The 21,347-nt window shown below is 34.7% G+C and overlaps 1 long non-coding RNA gene across 1 annotated transcript in view; it reads right to left on the bottom strand.

Annotated features, from left to right (window-relative positions):
- Positions 1-289: 289 nt before the first annotated feature.
- LOC149131288 (uncharacterized) overlaps positions 290-21,347 on the bottom strand; it is a 246,403-nt gene continuing 225,345 nt past the window's right edge. Inside the window, exons 2-3 of the long non-coding RNA XR_016238077.1 lie at positions 1,445-1,538; positions 290-470 (exon numbers count right to left, since the gene is read on the bottom strand). This is a non-coding gene — a long non-coding RNA (uncharacterized LOC149131288). The remainder of the gene's footprint in view (positions 471-1,444; positions 1,539-21,347) is intronic.

Genomic DNA, 21,347 nt, shown 5'->3' on the forward strand with positions numbered 1-21,347 from the left:
TATTAATACGATTAAAAATTTCAAATATATATTTATAATAGATCGATTACAAAATAAAGAAACGAGATACAATTAAGTAGTCCATCGGTTAAAAATCAATGACAAAACACTATTTAGAGTTAAAATATAAAGTTCTGTACTTACCTCGGGTATATCTTATAATTTAAAACCAGTGGACATCAACAGGTAAATCCGTATCAGTTAGGTATACACAAGAGACCACAAAAACATGTGTCAAGGGTGAATACAGGCACCCAGCAGGTATCAGCAGGTAAAAGCATGTAAAATCTAATTCTGCCCACCATGTCCAAAAGTTCACAAAAACACATGGGTCAAAGGACAGATACAGCACCCGGTAGGTATCAATCGGTGAAATCAATTTCAACCACCATTTATAAAAGTTCACGAAAAACATGGGTCAAAGAACACGTACGACACCTATGGCCATTTCGGGGGTACACCACTGTATTCTAAAAACACAAAAGAGTGCAAACTGGTGATGAACCTCCTCGTCAGGGTAAAAATTACACACAAATGTCAAGACATTCACAAAGGGAAAAAAAATATTTTTTATCTAAGAGCAAGTTTATATAGTCAATATGGACCAGCCTTAGACAAGCCTATGCAAATAATGGAAAGAAAAAAGAGAGAGCTATTTTAGAATAATCAAACAGGCTGCAGTATCAAAACCAATCTTCGAGGTTTCAAACCACCCTAACGCAAACTATTACATTTGTTACTATCTGCTGTTTTTATATTTATTTTTATTTCTATACAGTATCAAGAAGGTGGAGGAAAACTTATAGTTGCAGAAGGGGATTACTTCGGTGAACTTATTTAAGGTTTTTGGTCCAAAGGACCTGAGTATCGCAAGGGATTCCTTAATACATAATGAACATTTACTAATATTTGCCTTAAAGTAGGGGGCTCTTGAAATAATAGATCATTCAAGAGAGTACTTTATATTCTTCTTCTTGATGTCATGCAAATAAGAGGCGAGTGTAGTCGAGTTACAGTATTTTTTGTTTGAAAACGAACTCATATGCGCTCTATATCTAGCCTTAAGGTCCTTCGTGCTTCTTATATAAAACTTATCTAATTTGTTCTCGTCTCTGATATGTATGTATATATGTATGTATGTATGTATGTATATATATTATTCTTATACAGGAATGCTGTTGAGAGCGGCTTCGAAATTTCGGCCAGACAGATAAGCCATCGTTGGTATAACATCCGATAATCCGACGATGGCTTAGGTGACCGAAGCTTCGAAAGTCACTGTCAAAAACATTCTTGTGTAAGAGTAATAAATTTGTACTCTACAATCTATAGTGTAACCCATGAGATTAACATAAAATTCTTTTTGCAACTTTTTGTCTTAAGAGTCTTCTATTTCAGTGATATTCTATATTTTTTTTAATATATAAATAATATTACAGCTTACTTGGTATGTCTCGATATTTCTGTAGCTTTCCTTTGTATTTTTCAGATGCAAATCGATTGATGGTGGACGTGTGGCAATATGGAAGATAAAGGGTCTGAAATGTGGAGAAATTAGAAATTAATCTGAGAGGACTGTTTCATAAGAAAGGTCAAAGAGGCAAATCTATTCATAAGCTGTGAACGAAATTTCAGAAAACTAGGTTTTTGCACCATGTCATTAGAACTGGACGTCTAAGAAAATCTAGAGAAAGAATCGAATTGGTTCGAATAGCATTTGAACAAAATCTGCAATTATAGACTCTTTCGGTAGCTAGCATGTTAGAAATTCTACCTGAATCAAATCACGGAATACTACGAAGGGATGTTAAATATATAAAAAAAAGCTTATGACATTCGAGTTTTCCACAACTTACAAGAAGAGGATTATCCACGAAGATCACGGTTTTACGCTGAGCTTATTGATAAAAATGAAAGTGGCGATTTAAATCTGTTCAATGATGAAGTGACCTTTAAGACATGTGGAAAGTTTGATCGTGACAATTGTCGTATTTGAAGACGCGAGAAGTCGAATGAATTTCTTGTATAGGAACGAAATACACGAAAGTGAACGTTTGGTTTGGTATACTTTAATCAAACGTGATGGTTCTTTCTTCTTCGCAGAGATTACACCACACGAACTATATCTCTTGATACACTTAGACAATTCCTCGAGCCTCCACTTCTTACAGATAACATTCTGGACACAGAATGAAATACTATGCCGTTACTTAATTATCTTCACAGGCGTTTCCCTTGTTCGACTGGTCATGGCAGAACACAAGCGTGGGGAGTACGCTCATCCGTTTTGACATCATTAGATGTGTTTCGCTTGCGGGCTCATTAAAGCGATGCTTCCCGCCTATAGAAGAATTAGAGATGTAGCAGCATCTCAAAATCTTATTACTGATATACTGCAAAACGTAAAATGTCAAATACTGCAAAGTGTGTTACAGGAAGCAATTTATCGCATTGAGCTCTGTAGAAACGCTGGTGGTGACCTTGTGAAGGACTGCTTCTTTGCAGCATGTACTTTGGACTAAATATATTATTCAAATTTAAACTAGTTTTTCATAATTTCGATTATTTCTCAAAATAGATTCTGACTTTTGAAACATCCTGTATTAGAGAAAGGGAGGATTTAGATAGAGCGATGTCTCTTTATTCTATCTGAATATAATGGAACCGGGAAGAGAGTTTGAGATAGATAATGAGAAAGGGGGACTTTATTACAAAGAGGGATAAAGATAGAGAGGATAGCTTAAATACAGGAAAAGAATGAATTTGAGAGCGTTAGGAAGAGTGAGGTAGAATTACAGAATGAAGGATGTCTTAATGTGGAAGTGTTTGATGAGAGAGGGGTTTGGAGATAGAAAGAGACAAATAGAGAGGAAAAGAGAATAATAAGAGAGTCACAGAGTGAGACAGTTAGTGTAAGTAAATTATGTACTGAGAGCCGTGGAATCTAAAATAGAGAATTAGAATGAGCGAAAGAGCGCCTGGGAGAATGAGAGAGAGAGACAGACAGACAGACAGACAGATAGACTGACAGACAGACAGATAGAGACAGAGACACAGAGAGAGAGAGAGAGAGAGCCAGAGATAGAGAGAGTCATAGAGAGTTAATGGTGTTTTAGTATGGTGGTGTATGCAGGGAGTGAAAGGTTCGGATTAAGAGACAGAGACACGGGGCAGTGAAAGACATCGTAAAAGAATTAGATGAGAGAAAAAGTGGAAGAGAAGGAGTGCGAGAGAAAAGAGGAGAGAGAGAGAAAAAGAGAGAGAGGGGCAGATAGAAAAAGTAGAGGAAGGCAGAGAAAGAGAGAGAGAGAATAAGAACGTGGGAGGAAGAAAGAGAGAGATAGATAGACAGAGGATCTTGATTGATGTTGAACGAAATAAAAATAAAGGAGGGTTAATATTGCTGGATAACAATAAAGTAAAGTTAGTGGTTGTGAAGGGTACAGAATAGAAGAAAAATATCTGAATAGGTATGATGATGATGTGCAGCTAGAAGCAATAATGGTATTCATTGGAAGAATAAAGTAGTTATTAGCAGACTAAGAATAGGAATATTATCGCTTCGCATCGATAATGAGAAAACGAAAATGAAAATTACCTAAAAAAAAAAATATGTATATATAAAATAAATAACAGTAAATATATAAGAAATAAGAAAAATATTCTGGCAAAAAATATATAAAATCAAATAAAATCTTGAAAATTACGATGAAGCGAAATGAAAGAAAATTGTGGATGATGGTTTATTTCGTGGATAAGATTCTGCAAAAAAATGGGATTAAATGAAGTTGCTTAAGGAGAGATCAATTATTGCAGGAAACATTGCCGGAATATGGTTGCAGGACGTGCTAGAAATAGCAGAGAAATTGGATTTAAAATCACAAATCACAACATAGTTTTTTTTTTTTTTTGATAAGGAAGGGATGGATATATAACATAGTGTGAGCCCAGATATCTCTAACATGTGGAGTGGTCGTGGCTGCTTAATCAATGTCTAATAGGGGTTAATCGTTATCTGCAACAAAGTTGATATCTCCTACTTTTAATGTGGTTGTAGTGACATGTTATTGATTATAGCCTGACCGATTAGGCTCTACTCGCGGAAAATCAATCAATACGATAACTAATAAGTAACGCGTATTAAGTATTGGAATTCTCTGCACATTTTTGGTGCTTCTTTCTTTTACTATCTTCAGTCATTGAACTGCGTGTTCTTCCTCCACTTACTGCAATATGTTCTTCTAAGATTTTCGTCACACATCTGTGACCAGTTTAGCGAGACTTCGCGTTCGTTTTCGCGTGTCTTCTTGCTCCACTTATTCCATTCTGTTCATTGTAAGATGTGTACACAAAAAGGTATAATATCTATCTATCTATCTATCTACCTACTTATATATATACAAATGTAAATGCATAAGTATATATATATATATATATATATATATATATATATATATATATATATATATATATACATATATATATATGTGTGTGTGTGTGTGTGTGTATATAATTATATATAAACATATATATTATTTTGTGAGTGTTTATGTATATATATATATCAGTATATATATATATATATATTTTTATATATCAGTGTGTGTATATATATATATATATATATATATATATATATATATTTATATATCAGTGTGTGTGTGTATATATATATATATATTTATTTATATATCAGTGAGTGCGTGTATATATATATATATATATATATATATATATATATATATATATATATATATAGAGAGAGAGAGAGAGAGAGAGAGAGAGAGAGAGAGAGATAGATAGATAGATAGATAGATAGATAGATAGATAGATAGATAGATAGATAGATAGATAGGCAGACAGACTGATAGAGAGACATTGAGAGAAAGGAGATGTAATAACGTAATAACCCGGAGGAAAGTAAGCTGTCAATATTAGTTGTAGCGAATTCACTGAAAACTGAACTTGCATTAAACTTAAACAGCGTTCCGCTTTTTGCAGTTTCTAATTCGTGTCTGTATATAATATTGTAAGTAATCATTCAATACACAAGAGCTTATGTCACCTTACAAATATGCCAATTACAGTTTTCATAACTGCTGTCATATATTTAAATTACCAGCTAGACCTTTGTAATTTTGTAGCCTTTGAACTTTCCTTTCTATATTATTATATCAATTTAGTGTTTGCCGCGTTGCTAATTGCTGTGTTTATCATAAGAATTATATCATGTTTAACACCGTCTACGCAATTGTCTCTCTCTATATACAAAAGCTCCATAGTATTTTGTACTGTCGTTTTCAAAAGTAAGTGGAAGGTCACGATTCCCACGCAACACGTTTTCTTGAAGCGGATTAAAATTCTTAATTTTTTTTACGAGGGGCGCTGAAGACGTCCTGATTTTAAGGGTGTCGTGAAAAGCCTGGACGGAGGCCTGTCCTTATTTCTTTACTGCCCACAAGGGGCTAAACGTAGAGGCGACAAACAAGGACAGACAAAGGGATTAAGTCGATTAGATCGACCCCAGTGCGTAACTGGTACTCAATTTATCGACCCCGAAAGAATGAAATGCAAAGTCGACCTCGGCGGAATTTGAACTCAGAACGTAACGGCAGATGAAATACCGATAAACATTTCGCCCGTCCTGCTAACGTTTCTGCCAGCTCACCGCCTTACGAGGCCCATCCTTACGAGTTCCTTTACAGGAACGATCACTGCAATAAGTGTTTCAATCTGTGAGGTGAATATGTTGGATAAAATCATAATTAACTAATCTTCTTGTATTTTCTTTTACCCAAAGCCAGGAACTTTTCAGCAAGACGTAGTATGTCTTTCTAATCGTGTCCAATGCCAATAAGAAAGTGTTTGCCTGGTCTAATGAAAGATGTCCTTTGCAACACTATCAGTTTCTGAAATATTATTAGATATCACATCAAAGTAATCTATGTTCAACGATGTTTTTCATTTGTTCAACTTTGCCTTTCATTTGGTCAACGATGCCATTTATGCTTACGAGCTTCAATACAATGAAGTATCAGTCAAGCACTGAAGAGCATGGAAGCGTCTACCTCAAACCAACCGTGCGCAGACAAGATATGGAATGCACTTCTACCACAGGACAAGATGCCGAAGCTAAGAAGCCGAACTCTTGATGTTGCATGTCCCGTTTCTCTATTTGTTTTTTTCATTGTTCGAAGAAAGTTCGTTTTCTATGTTTTTGTTTCTCATTGTGTTTAAAGTTTTTTTTTATGTCCTGTACCCTTATATGCATGTATGTATACATATAGATGTAGGTATGTACATATATGTATGGATATATGCATATATTTATATACTATTTATATTATTATATGATCGAACGCCACGCATCCTTTTCCAAGTAAGTTATATATATATATATATATATATACATACGTAAATATTTGTATATAAATACATGTATACATATATATATATATATAAATATACATATATATATATTCAAATATATATATACATGTGTGTTTGTGTCTGTGTGTGTGTGTGTGTGTGTGTACATTCTCATATTGCTGGCAATACGATTGGCTGCTTCATGAAACTTTTGTGCAGCTTATTAAATTTATTCGTGAATCCTCGTAAATTATGTTTTGCTATTAACGTAAAACTTCATAAGAAATATCCAAGAGAGAAAAAAAAATGAATTTATGAAAGTGACCTCTACAAGATTGTCATGTTTTCGGCATCAGGACACTGATAAATCAATGCAAAGAATCTCTCCGATGTCAATTGAATTGGTTATACCTTTAACTCTAACAAATTCGTAGCCTTTTTTTTCCTGGAAATTAATATCAATTCGTTTCTGTTGGTAAAAATATAACTTATTAACGCTTGCAAATTTCGGATAGAAATTCCTATACAGGAGGGAGAAAAGAATACTGATATTTACAGAGAAATTCTTCCTGTAAGAAATAACACTCATTTATGTTTTTATATAGGTTCTTGCATAAACATAACAGGTTCCATATATGCTTTCAAATGTTCTTTCTCGTATAATAGGTTTTGCTTTAATTTATTGTAAGAGTGATAACGTTGACTGCTATAAATATATTCAAATGTTCTCCCATGAGAATGTCATTTCTGTAATATGTGTGTTATTGGTGATGATATAAACCTCTATAAATTCTTTCAAATATTCCGCTCTCCCATGAAGGTCTTTGCTTAAAATCTCTCCTTTGATCTTCCTGAAAAGACGGAGAAGCAAGCGATGGTTCCTGCCTTTAAAAACGTCGGGAAAATTGTCTTCTCTCCACGGCATATCAACTTATTCAAATTTGCTCGTTTCATGAAGCATCAAATGCTATGCTAATAACGACATATTCACTGTTGGAAATGGTATTTTTATTGCAAACACCAGCAGCAGTATCATCGTCGTCACCATCATCATCATCGTCGTCGTCGTCGTCGTCGTCGTCGTCGTCGTCGTCGCCGTTGTCATCGTCGTCACCGTTGTCGACGTTCTCGTCGTCGTAGGGCGCCTACATCATCATATCTCATCCACACAATAAGCATCAGTAGCAGCAGCAGTATTGGCAACATCACCATCATCATCATCGTCATCTTCACCTTCAACATCATCGTCATCATTATCATTGGTGATGTCGATATCATCATCATCATCATTATAATCATCGTCATCCTGACGATAATTTTTGTTGTCGTTGTCATCATAACAGTCTTATACAACATTACCGTAGTACCACGCCTCTGGCTCACTATCTTCCCCCTCTTTCTCTTGCGCCTCCTCCTCGTCATCATCATCTATTATTGCTTTGATTAACTCCATCATCATCACGAGCAGCCTTGCTAGCAGCAGCAGCAACAGCAGCAGCAAAAGCAGCGGCAGTAGTAGTCGTAGTAGCGGCTGCAGCAACTGCATAAGCATCCGCCTGTATACGTTGGAAGTCCCTGGAGAGTCGGTGATGAATGTTCATAGACATTCCAATGGTTGCCATCCTGAGCCGTTGCTGTCCCGCTGCGAACGCTCAATGCTGAATCAGTTTATACGACCCATCATCATTTCTATCCATCTCAGTCGCTGTTCCATAATGGTTTTCCAGATATACCATATCATCGTCAATTTCCGATCTCTTTACCTTTTCATGTCAGGAATGATGAAATAATATAAATCGCACATCACAATGATTGCCATATAAATAGACATACATAATACATGCATACGTATATACATGCATACGCACACATATGAAAATATGGTTTGTGCAGAAATATATATGTATGTGCGTGTGTATGTGTCTGTTTACAACAAGCGCTCCGCAAACAAAAATATATACGTGTATATATATATACATATACATATATACACACACACAAGGGCGGGTGTATGTGTGTGTGCATGTAAATATATATCCCAATGTTTACGATAGCAGAGGCAAATCTAATATGAAAAACTACACGCTCGGATGTTGAGCAAAATTAATTATAGAAATAAAAATATATGAACTTGCTTCCAGTTGCAGAGAAAGAATGGATCCGTATCCTGAAATCTAATGAAGAATGGTATAAAAAATATATTAAAAAGTTAGAGGAAATACTTCATTCCCTTAACATATACATACACATATATATATATACATATCTGTCTGTGTATCTATCTATCTATCTATCTATCTATCTATCTATCTATCTTTCTCTCCCACACTGGCATGGATTAACAGATGTTTGAGTAGCTAATGAGTTTAATCATATTGCATTGTGTGTTGGGAAATTATAGAAATGAGGAGGTAGGATCGTTCATCAGATTGATATAAAGTGGAAGGCAAGATGAAAGTGGAGGGTGCGATCGAGTTGTATGTATTTGTGTGAGAAGTTTGCATAGAAATGAATCATGTAAAATGCAATGAGGAAATAAACAGGAAAAGCGAAAAAGAGGGGGAGAAATGTGTCTTCCGTAAGAGATGAATTATGGAAGAATTGAAGGAAAATAAATTACAATGCATCGCTTGTATCTCACAGCAAATAAAAATACAATGGGCGGAGAAATTTGAAAATAACACGAAAATGCCTTTCAGGAAAAACCCGTGGAGGTTACACAAAAGGTACGAAGTCCGGAGCGGAGAGATTTCCATAAACAAGTAACAACGGTAGATATAGAGGAGAATCATTTTTATAGAAGGCAAAACGAAGACAAAACAATTTATTTCAGAAATTATACACCTCGTAGGAAGAATTAAGTTGGTGGGGAACGTGAAAATCAAACGAGAGAAGTCAGCAAACGGTGATAGAAAAATTGTCGAAAGAATGATTATAACGCACGATTTCTGCAAAAAAATAATTTGTTCTGTGAAGAAAAAAAAAAAAATTCTGAGACGTGTAGAAAGGTGCAAAGCGTAGAGGCGAAGGGAAAAAATCGAAAAATGTTTGAGACGGAAGGTGTGAGTTTAACGAGTGAAGTGAGAAAATAATAACGTAAAAATTGGGAAAAAAAATTAATTGCAATACAATAGGCATAGAAAAAAATTTACAAACAACACAAGAAAACGCTGATGAAAAGTCCGGTAATTTACACTTCTGGTGCAAAGTGTGTTGAGGAAGAAATGACCGTAGTATGGTGAAAAACTAGTAGTGGTAGATGTATGAATAGGTGTAGGTGTAGAATTATTTTTAACGGAAGTAAGAAGAAACAACTCTATTTTCTCATTATTTGAAAACCTCATAAAAAAGAAGGGAAGGTTGGACTTCAAAGAGAGAAATGAGTGAAGAATTATCGAAAAATAGAAGAAAGAATAATGATAGAAGATTATTGGTATAAAAGTGTTTGCGTGTATGTGTGTGTTTTTTTTCTTCTGCGACTGAAGAAACTTTGTGAGGCACGTGCAAATGTAGAATCATATAAACGGAAGAGACAAACAAGGAAAAAGGCAAAACAATGAACAAGAGAATCAAAGAAGAGTGAAGAGTGCAAACGGAAGGAGAGAAATCAGAGAAAAAAAATAAATATAAAGTTTGGAGACAAATTAAATAATAAACCACTTTGACGTAAACAAAATTTTGAAGTTATATCAGAGGAAAACAAAAATCTAAAAGCAGCACAAGAAGACATTAATGAAAAGTTCAGGGAGGAAGGATGTTCCAAAAGTCTGAGCACGTTTGAGGAAAATCGTTTGTGACAGAAGAGAACGAGAGAACGAAAAAGAAGAAATAAGTGTACATATACGTATATGCATATGTATATATGTGTGTATATATATATGTGTGTGTGTGTGTGTATGTCGTTATTCAGTTTTATTTGAAGATTTCTTGCCAATAAAGAAAGAACCAGTTTCAAACCTCGATTCAAGGTTTCTTTTTAAACATCAACAACAAGGTATTTTTTGTTTGTATGTATGTATATTTGCAGATTTGTATATTTTGCTTTATGTATGTATTCTCAAGCATAGAGTTGCATATCTAAACATACTCGTATATATTTAAATGATAAGCTTCTGGAAAGTTCTACAGACTTTTACAGTTCCCGTGATGGATCGGATCTATAATCTTCGAATTAGCTTCCTCCTTTTCTGGTTTTCAAAAGCCTAATTTCTCAAGATTGGTATTTACGCAGTGTGTTACATATCCCAGGACCCCTATAATTACATGTATAAACCTGAGCTTGTAATCTGGATAGAGTATCAGCAGATTTCTCAATGATTCAGCTGCATTTATGTACGTTTGCATGCATGTATGTATGTGTGTATGCATGTATGTATATATATGTGCGTATATGTGCGTACACATTTAAAGTAGAGGATGAAAACTTCTAATGTCTCTCATTCATTTCTCTCCTTTCAACTATCCCCAGAGGGGGACACTGTGCGAAATGTGGGGTTTTTCATGCTGCCTGACAACTTCACTGTACGCTTTGTCGCTTTTACTACATAAATGTTATCGACTCAGACCAAAACCGGCACTGCTAGAAATAAGAGTCTGAACAACTCTTAGCCGCGGGGAAGCACTTATCTAATAACTGACAAGGAGGACAAGCTCCCTCTAGCAAGTGAGTTAGAGTCACTCACAGCCCCGCTCGTCCAAGGTGACACACGTCGAGACTGAACCTGGAAACATTTCTAACCACACAGCCATTCGCACGCCTAAGAAACTCCTATGCTACGCGTGTGCCACGCCTGCATCTATAAATACATATATGTGTGTTTGTGTATGTATGTATGCATGTTTATGTGGGGAATGACTGTAATTGATGTGTGCATGTACGTGTGTATGCATGCATGTGGTTTTGTGTGTAAGTATATGTTTTTGTGAGGCTACCTGCACGTATCTCTGTGAAAGAAACCATATATCTACCTTTATCTTCTAATATGCTTTGAAATGTATATGAAAACAAAATCATGATTCCTGATAAATCTTCCAGGCTTTTATGCGAAAGTGACAAATCCTATTCTGAACAAAGCAGCAGTAGTAGTAGCAGCATGCCGTTATTTTTGAAGATGTGTTTGGCCGACGACAATAAAATGGCCGTTTATGATGGGTAATTATTTAAGATGGTGAAATATTTGAAATCACGCAGGAAAGATTATACAAATGCAGCCCTACATATTCCCACGTAAACACGAATGTGAACGAAAACGCATGCGCCATGAGCACGCACAAACCAGTATATATAAGTGTGTGTATATATATATATATATATATATATATATATATATATATATATATATATATATATATATGCGTAAAGGTTTGTGGCTTAGGGGTTAGGATATTCGGCTCGGTGTTAAATACATACATACATTACATACACACGCATTTATATATCATTATTCTTCAGTGAGATAGCAGTGCATGCCATCAAAGTGACACAAGGCTACAAATATATGAAGCCCATTATACCCATCATGACTCCCCGTCTGATAAGGGTACACCGGGCACATGCATCGCAACCATATGTGAACAACATGGTGATTTCATGTCAAAATAAATAGCGCATGATATTGCAGGTAGGGCCAGGTTAGAATTTCCTTCAGGTTGAGTACCCCATTCCACAGAAAAGGTCCCTCAATAAGGGTTGTTTAAGTGTGTTGAACGAAACACACGTTTCTAGAAGGGAAATATTCAAATCTCAAAGAATTCCTCTGAGCACCTGTTCCTACTCGTGATCAGAGATGCACATATCGTCAGCCACCAAGGGACATACTGAAATGGTTGAGTTCAAACAACGGACAAGCAAATATGTGGTATCGAGCAGAATATTTGCTGTAACCCATCTTTTATACCAAGACAAAACAATGTACAGGATAACATTTCCAATCAGTTAAGATCAGAAGCCATGGGAGCCAGTGCCCGGTGTCGCTATTATTATTATTATTATTATTACTGTTTTTGATGTTGTTGTTGTTGCTGCTGTTATTATTAGTGACAAACACTTTCAATACCAAAAAATAATCGCTATATCTCGACTTAATATAGCCGCCTTGTTAGGACATCGAATAAGCACAAATAACTCCGACGCCAATGGCAAAATATTCTCGTCTGCTGCGATCTGTATGTATGCTCTAATGCTTGACAATCGCTATTGGTACGTTTAATTCTCCGTCACTGAACGCTAAACGATATCGAACAGGTAGAATAAAACAAACAAACAAACAAACAAACAAAAAACATGTGCTGCAGTTGATGTGTTAGACTAAACACCTCATAGCGGTGGTCTACGATGGGCTGAGTCCGATGAATGATACAAGGAAACGGTAAAAAAAAAAATAATAACATGTAATACAATATGATATTACAAGAGATTACATGCATGGTTCCTAAACGCAGCTAAAATACATATGTAGATTAAAAAAAAACAACAACAACATTGCATTTAAAAAGACTATTGAATAAATTTCAACTTTGAAACACAGGTCTGAAAGTAATATGGTGCATTATCACTGATCTAGTGCTTATCTCGTTGTTGTCTTGTTTTTCGGTGAGGTGATCAATATACAATATATGTTACCGGTGGATATCATAGAAAGTACAAATGCGTGAAGTACTGTGCAACTATAACCATTCGGCTATTCATTCTTCCAATTATCATATATTGATTTTTTTTTGTTGTTGCTGCTTTTTTCTTTTTTGGTTTAATATTCAAACGACAGTAGAAAACAAGTGTAGATTGTGATACAGATTCTGCGATTGATGTATCTAGTATTTGTGAAAGAAATCAATATATTTGCTGATGAAATAAATAATAATAATAAAAAGAAAATAATAAAACACAACCTCGTAATGCAAATATTGACATACGTGAAGAAACAACAACAAAAATAGAAAACAAGATATATTTATATATATTCATATATTTATACGTGTCTGTATACATACATATGTATATATTTGTGTGTGAGGGCGTGTGTATGTATATATATATATATATATATATATATATATATATATATATATATATATATATATATATATATATATATATTTATTTATTTATTTACTTATATATATACACACACATAAATATATGTATGTATATTATATATATATATATATATATATATATATATATATATATACTTGCGTATATATGTATATATATATAAGTATTTGCGCGTATATATGTATTCGCCTGTGTGTATGTGTGCGCGCGAGCGCGAGTTTACTTTGTTTAGTACTATTATTTTTTTTCGATCATTTGATCACGGAATTGGTTTTAATGCTAATAATGTTTCCTAGGGAGAGAATAACACAAGGAAATCTATATGTGTACACACACGCACACACACACACAAAGAAACTCAGTCACATACATCGGAACATATTCAAACATTCACAGATGATGACATTATAAATATAAGCAGCATCGGTTTGTCAACAATTGTAGGTGCGTAAAAATCTCTATAACTCACATCAGCACACGAACATACTTATAATACTATAATACAGAAATAAATATACTCAAGTGCGTTAGAAAGTAAATGCGATCTATGCATACATATATACATATATATATATATATATATATATATATAGGTATGTATGTATACATACACATATGCACGCATATACACGTGCATGCTTATATATATATATATTTGTGTGTGTGTGTGTGTGTGTGTGTAATGGAAATAGTAGTAGAGCTAATGTATAGACGCAAAAATGTCTGTCTATGTAGATTTTTATGTACCTATCTACGTATTGTTCTATCTACCTTTCTATATATTTATCTCTATATATAAACACACACACACACACACACACACACACACACACACGCACATATGCATAGATGCAGTAGTAGCTGTATGGTAATTAGCTTGCTTACCAACCACATGGTTACGGGTTCAGTCCCACTTCGTGGCACCTTCCTCAGGTGTTTTCTACTATAGCCTCGGGTCGACCAAAGTCTTTTGTTTGGATTTGGTAGACAGAAATTAAATGAAGTCCGTCATATATGTGCGTGTGGGGGTGGTGCGTACGTGTACATACGTTTGAGTGTCTATGTCTATCGCCCCAACATCTCTTGACAACCGATACTGGTGCGTATACCTCCCCGTAATTTAGCGGTTCGGCAAAAGAGACCGATAGAATAAGCACTAGGCTTACAAAGAACAAGTCGACTAAAGACGGTGCTCCCGTATGGCTGCATTGAAATGACTGAAACAAGTAAAAGAATAAACGAATAAACGAATAAAAGAATACATAGTCTCATAGTCGAAAGTCCCCTTCTGTTGTTTACTTCCGTTGCAATTGTACAATATTCATATTGTTGCATAACCGAAAGGTGTTAGTCAATTGCATGTGTATAATTCTTTTTTCTCTTGCACTTGTATTATTATCCCATGCCGTCCCTTCCGCCTAATAGTCGAACGACCCTTGATGTTATTTATCTATTTGTAAATGTACAATTATGTTCGTGAAGTTGTACAGCCGTTGGATGTGTATCATTCTAGCTTTGTTATTCTTGTTTTCGTTCTTGTATACCTTCGTTTGATTTTCCCGGAAGCTTAATGCTTTTAGCTTAACGCTCAGGCAGTTGGAGGATTCGAACGGTCAGAGGGATAAATAAGTACGAAACTGCTAGTGCCTTCCGCACTCGCAATGATTAGGAAATATGCTGGGAATGTTATGTTTACCATTCTTTTGTCTAGTTTCCCGTTTTTTGTTATTCTCTATTCATATATATATATATATATATATATATATATATATTTATACTAAGATTAAAAAATGCTAAAAGTGGTGATAAGAATTATCCCTGACTTATATTTGTAGATTTTAAAGTGATTCGGTCTTCTGACTTCGTGTAAAATATTTCGGGTCTGCTTAATGTATGTTTAGATACATAAAAAGTAAACAGCCTAACGCTCACTTACAATATTTCTTATTTCATCGATCTACTTTTAAACATATATTGGCTACATTTATTCGGTTATTGTTACCTTTGTCTCCATGAAAGTGTGATTTCTCTGGAGTTTTCTTTGGATATCAATATTTCCTATTTAGGTCGCGCCTTCGCCATCGCAAAAATTATTTCCAGAATATTAGTTCTTCTTTTTCATATACACGTGATTCTAGGTTCGTAGATGTTTGGATGTATGTATTGGTGTGCACGGCGCAATAGCAGAAGATATATACGCATTTCAAACTGTAACCACATGTGAATCTTTCGCGATTTTCATTCTCCGTCCTCCTTTCTATTGGACTTCCCTCTGCTTCTGAAGAAGAGCTTTTCTCGAAACGTCAAGCCATCTTTCTTTCCTTCCTTGGGCGTCTCCTAATACTTTACATGTACCACGTCCAAACGTTGTGTTTGTTTGTGTTTGTTCTTCTTGTTTTGGATTTAATATACATATATATATATATATATATATATATATACTTATGTATATTCACATTGTTTCTATTTTCGTCCCTCGCCTTCACAGATAACCAGTATTGGTTTATTTTCGTCCATGTAACAATGCTGTTAGGAAAAAATATCCTATACAATTCCATGCTTATATACGTATCTTTATGTGCTGTAGTCGATTTTTTCGATAAGGGTAATTTATTTTGAACGAACAAATTCAAACCAAATTCGTACAAGAACGTGGAATTATTAGGTGAAAATTACCTTGAATGGGGAAAAAAATAAATATATCTAGCAGACATAAGGAAATTTTAAGAGTATTTTTATTAAAAAGTAATTTATTTCATATTTCTTGAAATTTCGAAATTCACATGATATAAATATACGTGAGATTTAATGCGCGCGCACGTTTTTGTACGCGTGCGCGTTTGTATTTGTATATACGCATAAATAAGAACGAGTTCGTTGCAATCGTATATATTCCTGATTTCCTACTGGATTATTTCTTCAGCATCTTTTAAGTTTCTTTCTTGCAGCACATATTTAGCTCCAATTACCCTACATCCTAACAAGCTATTTTTGCAAACTGCCCATAAATCAGTCTACGTTGTAGATTGAGTCGAAAACCATTTACGATAACAATTATCGAACTAACCGCATAGCATACGACTTTATCATCATAATCATCATCACCATCACCATCACCACCATCACCATCACCACCATCATCATCATCATCATCACCATCACCATCTATATATATATATATGCATATATGTGTGTAAGCATCTATGTGTAGAATTATATATACATATGCATGTACATATATATATATATCTATATATATATATATACATATATTTATACATATGCACACACACACACACATATATATATATATATATATATATATATATATACACAATATAATATATTTATATATACACATACCTAAATACGCATATATGTATATGTGCTTGTGTACGGGTGTGTGTGTTTGTGTGCATGCGTGTTTTGCCCACCAACAACAATTTCTGAACTGTACACAATACATCATGACCAATCGTCTCGAGTAGATGCGATATAGCGATTCACGTATAGTAATACACTTTGAAACATTGCCAAGCTGAGTGTTAACGTCTTCGATCATATGACTGAATAATTTATTGATATAACCGCTCCTCTCGCACACACACACACACATACACACACATACACACGCGGAGACACACACATGTATGTATATATGCATGCGTGTATGTAAGTATTCCTATGTCCTGTTGGATTTGGTTTACAAGATTCTTAATCAGAACTCATGTATTGGAGCAATTTTTGTTGTCTTGAGAGTCATTACGTCAGAAATAATAAAACACCCACAGGTTCAATTCCACTCCATTATAGATAGTCACTAGCATAAATTGGTTAACATATAGTGTAGTGGTTACGAGCGCGGCCTACTAACCCCAAGATTACGAGTTCGATTCCAGGCAGTGGCCTCAATAATAATAATAATAACATCGAAAAATACCTTAAGAATGAGAACCTAGGTTCGAAACTTCCGCGAGACACCTGATGAAGGCTGGACGGCATATCAGCCGAAACAATGTGTTAACAACAGACAAGATGAGGACAAACATCCGTCAAATGTAAATAATGTGAATAATCGAGTAGTTCCTTCTAGATATTTGTCCAATATTATTATTATTATTGGTGTAATAACACTCCAGGCACAAAATCACATAATTGCGATACTTGTGCCTGGAGCGTCATTACACCAATCATATATAAATATGTGTGTGTATATATATATATATATATATATATATATATATATATATATATATATATATGCATACAGACACATGCATACATATATATATGTATGGCGAGCTGGCAGAAAGGTTAGCACACCGGGCGAAATGCTTACCAGTATTTCGTCTGTCTTAACATTCTGAGTTCAAAATCCACCGAGGTCAAGTTTGCCTTTCATCCTTTCGGGTTGTAGGAATTAAGTACCAGTTGCGTATTGGAGTTGATCCAATCGACTGCTCCCCGCTCCCGCAAAATTTCGGGCCTTGTACCTAGACTAGAAAAGAATATATATATGCATAATTGCCTGCGTCAGACCGTCTAAAGACTTAGCATTTTCTTTCATTGGTTACATTCTGAATATAATACAAAATCCGAATGTATTGGTCTATCGTTCTTTTACGCCACTTCTATTATATTTATGTAAATTCAGTCTGTAAGTCACACATATTTATGTCCGCACATACGTACAGGCAAACCGTACGTATACACTGACACACATAAATTAGAAGGAACAAAGGCACAGAACATGAGTGGATTGGAGGAAGAGAGCGATGGATTGATACACAAATAGAATGATATATTTAGATATATTTAGTAGCAACCTGGATAATAAATGTGATTATAGATATCACTTATAGATAGCAGAGTATCATGTTTAGTGGGTCGTTGATATAGAGTACAAAATTACAACGATATAAATACAGAAATATCTTTATGAGAATATATAGCAACTGCAGCGACAGTTATGGCTTCGGAGATAAAAAGACGCACACACGCATGTATATGACTTGCACGTACTTATACACACATGCGAACACACGAACACATAAATACATAAGTATATATAGATTACATATATATTTATATGTATATATATATACACACACATTGGGAGAGAGCGAGAGGGATCTATACATGTATACATATATGTGTGAATTACATACATCTACATATATATATATACATATATCTCTATATATATATGTGTGTGTGTGTGTGTGTGTTATATATGTATATACATATATACACATGTATGCATGTAAATATATATATATATATATATATATATATATATATATATATATATATATTATATAAGGGCATTATATTTATAGGGAATAAATGATGGATTTTCCCTTATGAAGTTCTTTCACGCTAACTACTTGATAAATTCTTACAAAGACATTATCCTATTATTGAATTATATATATATATATATATATATTCTTTAACTTGTTTATTTGGAGTGCTGGAATGTTGGAGTATCGCCTAAAATGTTGTTTGAGTTGAAGATGTTTACGACTGCTATTTCAGTACAATGCATGCGTAAAATGTCAGACGAAAGTGTTTCTATTGGATGTTTCTAACTTTTTGAAATCGGGTAGGTGATGGGTGAACGAATTGGGCGAAGGGGCATTGAGTGTTTCTTTAAGAAAAATTAAACCTTAAAAAAAATGAATTTCCCAGAATCGTATTCTTAGCATTTTTCAAAATGGATAAAAAATTTTTTAAATATTTGTAAAATACTACAAATTACGAAATTTCGGTGGCGACGGTGTGAAACTAAGAGTTTGAAAACGTGATTTCTGGTCAAAATCGTATTAACGCCCTAGTTTGTGATACCAGTAATCCAGTCCGCTATACAGCAGTTGTGCTGATTCTGCTCATAAGAAGGGAACAAATAACACAATGCAGCTGTAGGCCGTAACACCCGGGCTACGCCAGGATGCATTGCTAGTGTGTGTGTGTGTGTGTGTGTGTGTGTGTGTGCGTGTGTGTGTGTGTGTATATATATATATATATCCATGTGTGTGTATGTGTGTTGCGTGTGCATGTATTTATTTATATGTGCATGTATGTATGGCTGTATGTATCTATGCATTCATAGAGGGTGTTTGATAAAAGTAAATCATCGCACAATCAACTTGCTCCGATGCAGAGCGAAGCGACGATGACACGTCAACAAAGCAAAATTTGTTCACGTTCATCTTGCAAACAGCTCGGAGTGAAAACAAACAGATAATAATGTCGTACAACAGGTTATCTATTATGATAATCACTAGAGTTATAAAAAGGAAAACAAAAAATATTCAATACATTCAGAGCCCCATTAAATCAGTTGACAACAGCAGCGCAACATAATGGAAATATCTGGATGAATCTCTATCATTCAAGGAGCGGAGATACCAGGTTTACATAAAATGCAGTATTTATGCTATTTACATATACGGTATCACGGCGTTGTATATCTCTGTGAATTTAACGTAATTATCGAGGTTATTGATAGCTCGGCAAAATATAACATGAGATATGTTTTTGATGTTGCCGTTCAGTTTCCTTTTATTATGTTGTACACGCTGTTATTCTCATCTGAACATTTATCGATGTTTGATGCGATAACACGATTATTGCAGTTGCAATGTCGAGAGTGACTGTGACAAGGGATCGCATATGCAACATGCGTACAATTGCAACCATAAGATAGGTTTTTTGTTCGGATTCAGTGCACCGTTGAACATCGCACCTGTTTTTTGCCGATATGCACCAGGGAAATTGATATAGAATAATATGCATGATTCTTCACATGTCTATATGCATGTAGGAATACATTCACACCGAAGCATATCCATATATATTGATAGAAATAGCATGACAACAAAAGAATAAAAGAGACCTTGATATTATGTAAATAGAGGAATTTATCTGTTAATATAATATGTGACGATTACATGGTAGCCATGATAAAACTCCAAGTTTCGGATGTCGGGCCATCGAAAATAAATAGATAAATAGATAGATACATAAATAGCTAGATAGAAACATAGATAGATAGTTAGTTTTAGGCATTACGTCAAGGCATATATATTTTTTTTTTGTATGCGCGTGTGTGTGTGTGGGGGGGGGGGTTAACTGCTAGTTTATTACATTGCAAATTCCAATTAAAATAAGCTCCGAGCAATATGAATCATACTGATATCATATTAAATTAAGCTTGAATTATATTAAAAGCTAACTCAGAACAAATTAAAATACTAGAAATCTAGACAAACCGTAGTTGATGATTATAATTTGTATGACTGTTCATTATACTGCTTATTCCTGAGCCGGATTTTGGAAGTTGAGATTCCATCGAAAGGAACGACAGTTTGTCTCAATCAATAGGGTAGGGTAGGGTAGGGTATTTTGCGTACTGTTTCAGTCATCACAGCGAGGGAAGCTATTACGGAAATGTGTACTTTAAAATTGGATGCCTGTATTGTCGACCACTGAACGAGTTGAGAGTAATCCTTTTCTACTCTAGGCGCAAGGCCCGAAATTTTGGGGGAGATGGGGGGCCAGTCGATTAGATCGACTCCATTTACGCAACTGGTACTTAATTTATCGACCCCGAAAGGATGAAAAGCAAAGTCGACTTCGGCGGAATTTGATCTCGGAACTTAAAAACAGACGAAATACCGCGAAGCATTTCGCCCGGTGTGCTAACGATTCTGCCAGCTCGCCACCTGAGATGATAGTCATTCGTAGTCCCCTCCCCCAAAATTTCGGGCCTGGTGCCTAGAGCAGAAAGGAATATTGTTCACTTGGAATTGAATAATTACCAAACATTTAATATGCCCCGAGATTATTATGATTTTTTAAAATTCTGTTTCGAGAAATTTAAAATTTTCCTTCGTATTTTACTTTTTATATTTTTTATCTT

Source organism: Octopus bimaculoides, chromosome 23 (genome assembly GCF_046866305.1).
Source record: "Octopus bimaculoides isolate indiv1 chromosome 23, ASM4686630v1, whole genome shotgun sequence".
Taxonomy (NCBI): Eukaryota; Metazoa; Mollusca; class Cephalopoda; order Octopoda; family Octopodidae; genus Octopus; species Octopus bimaculoides.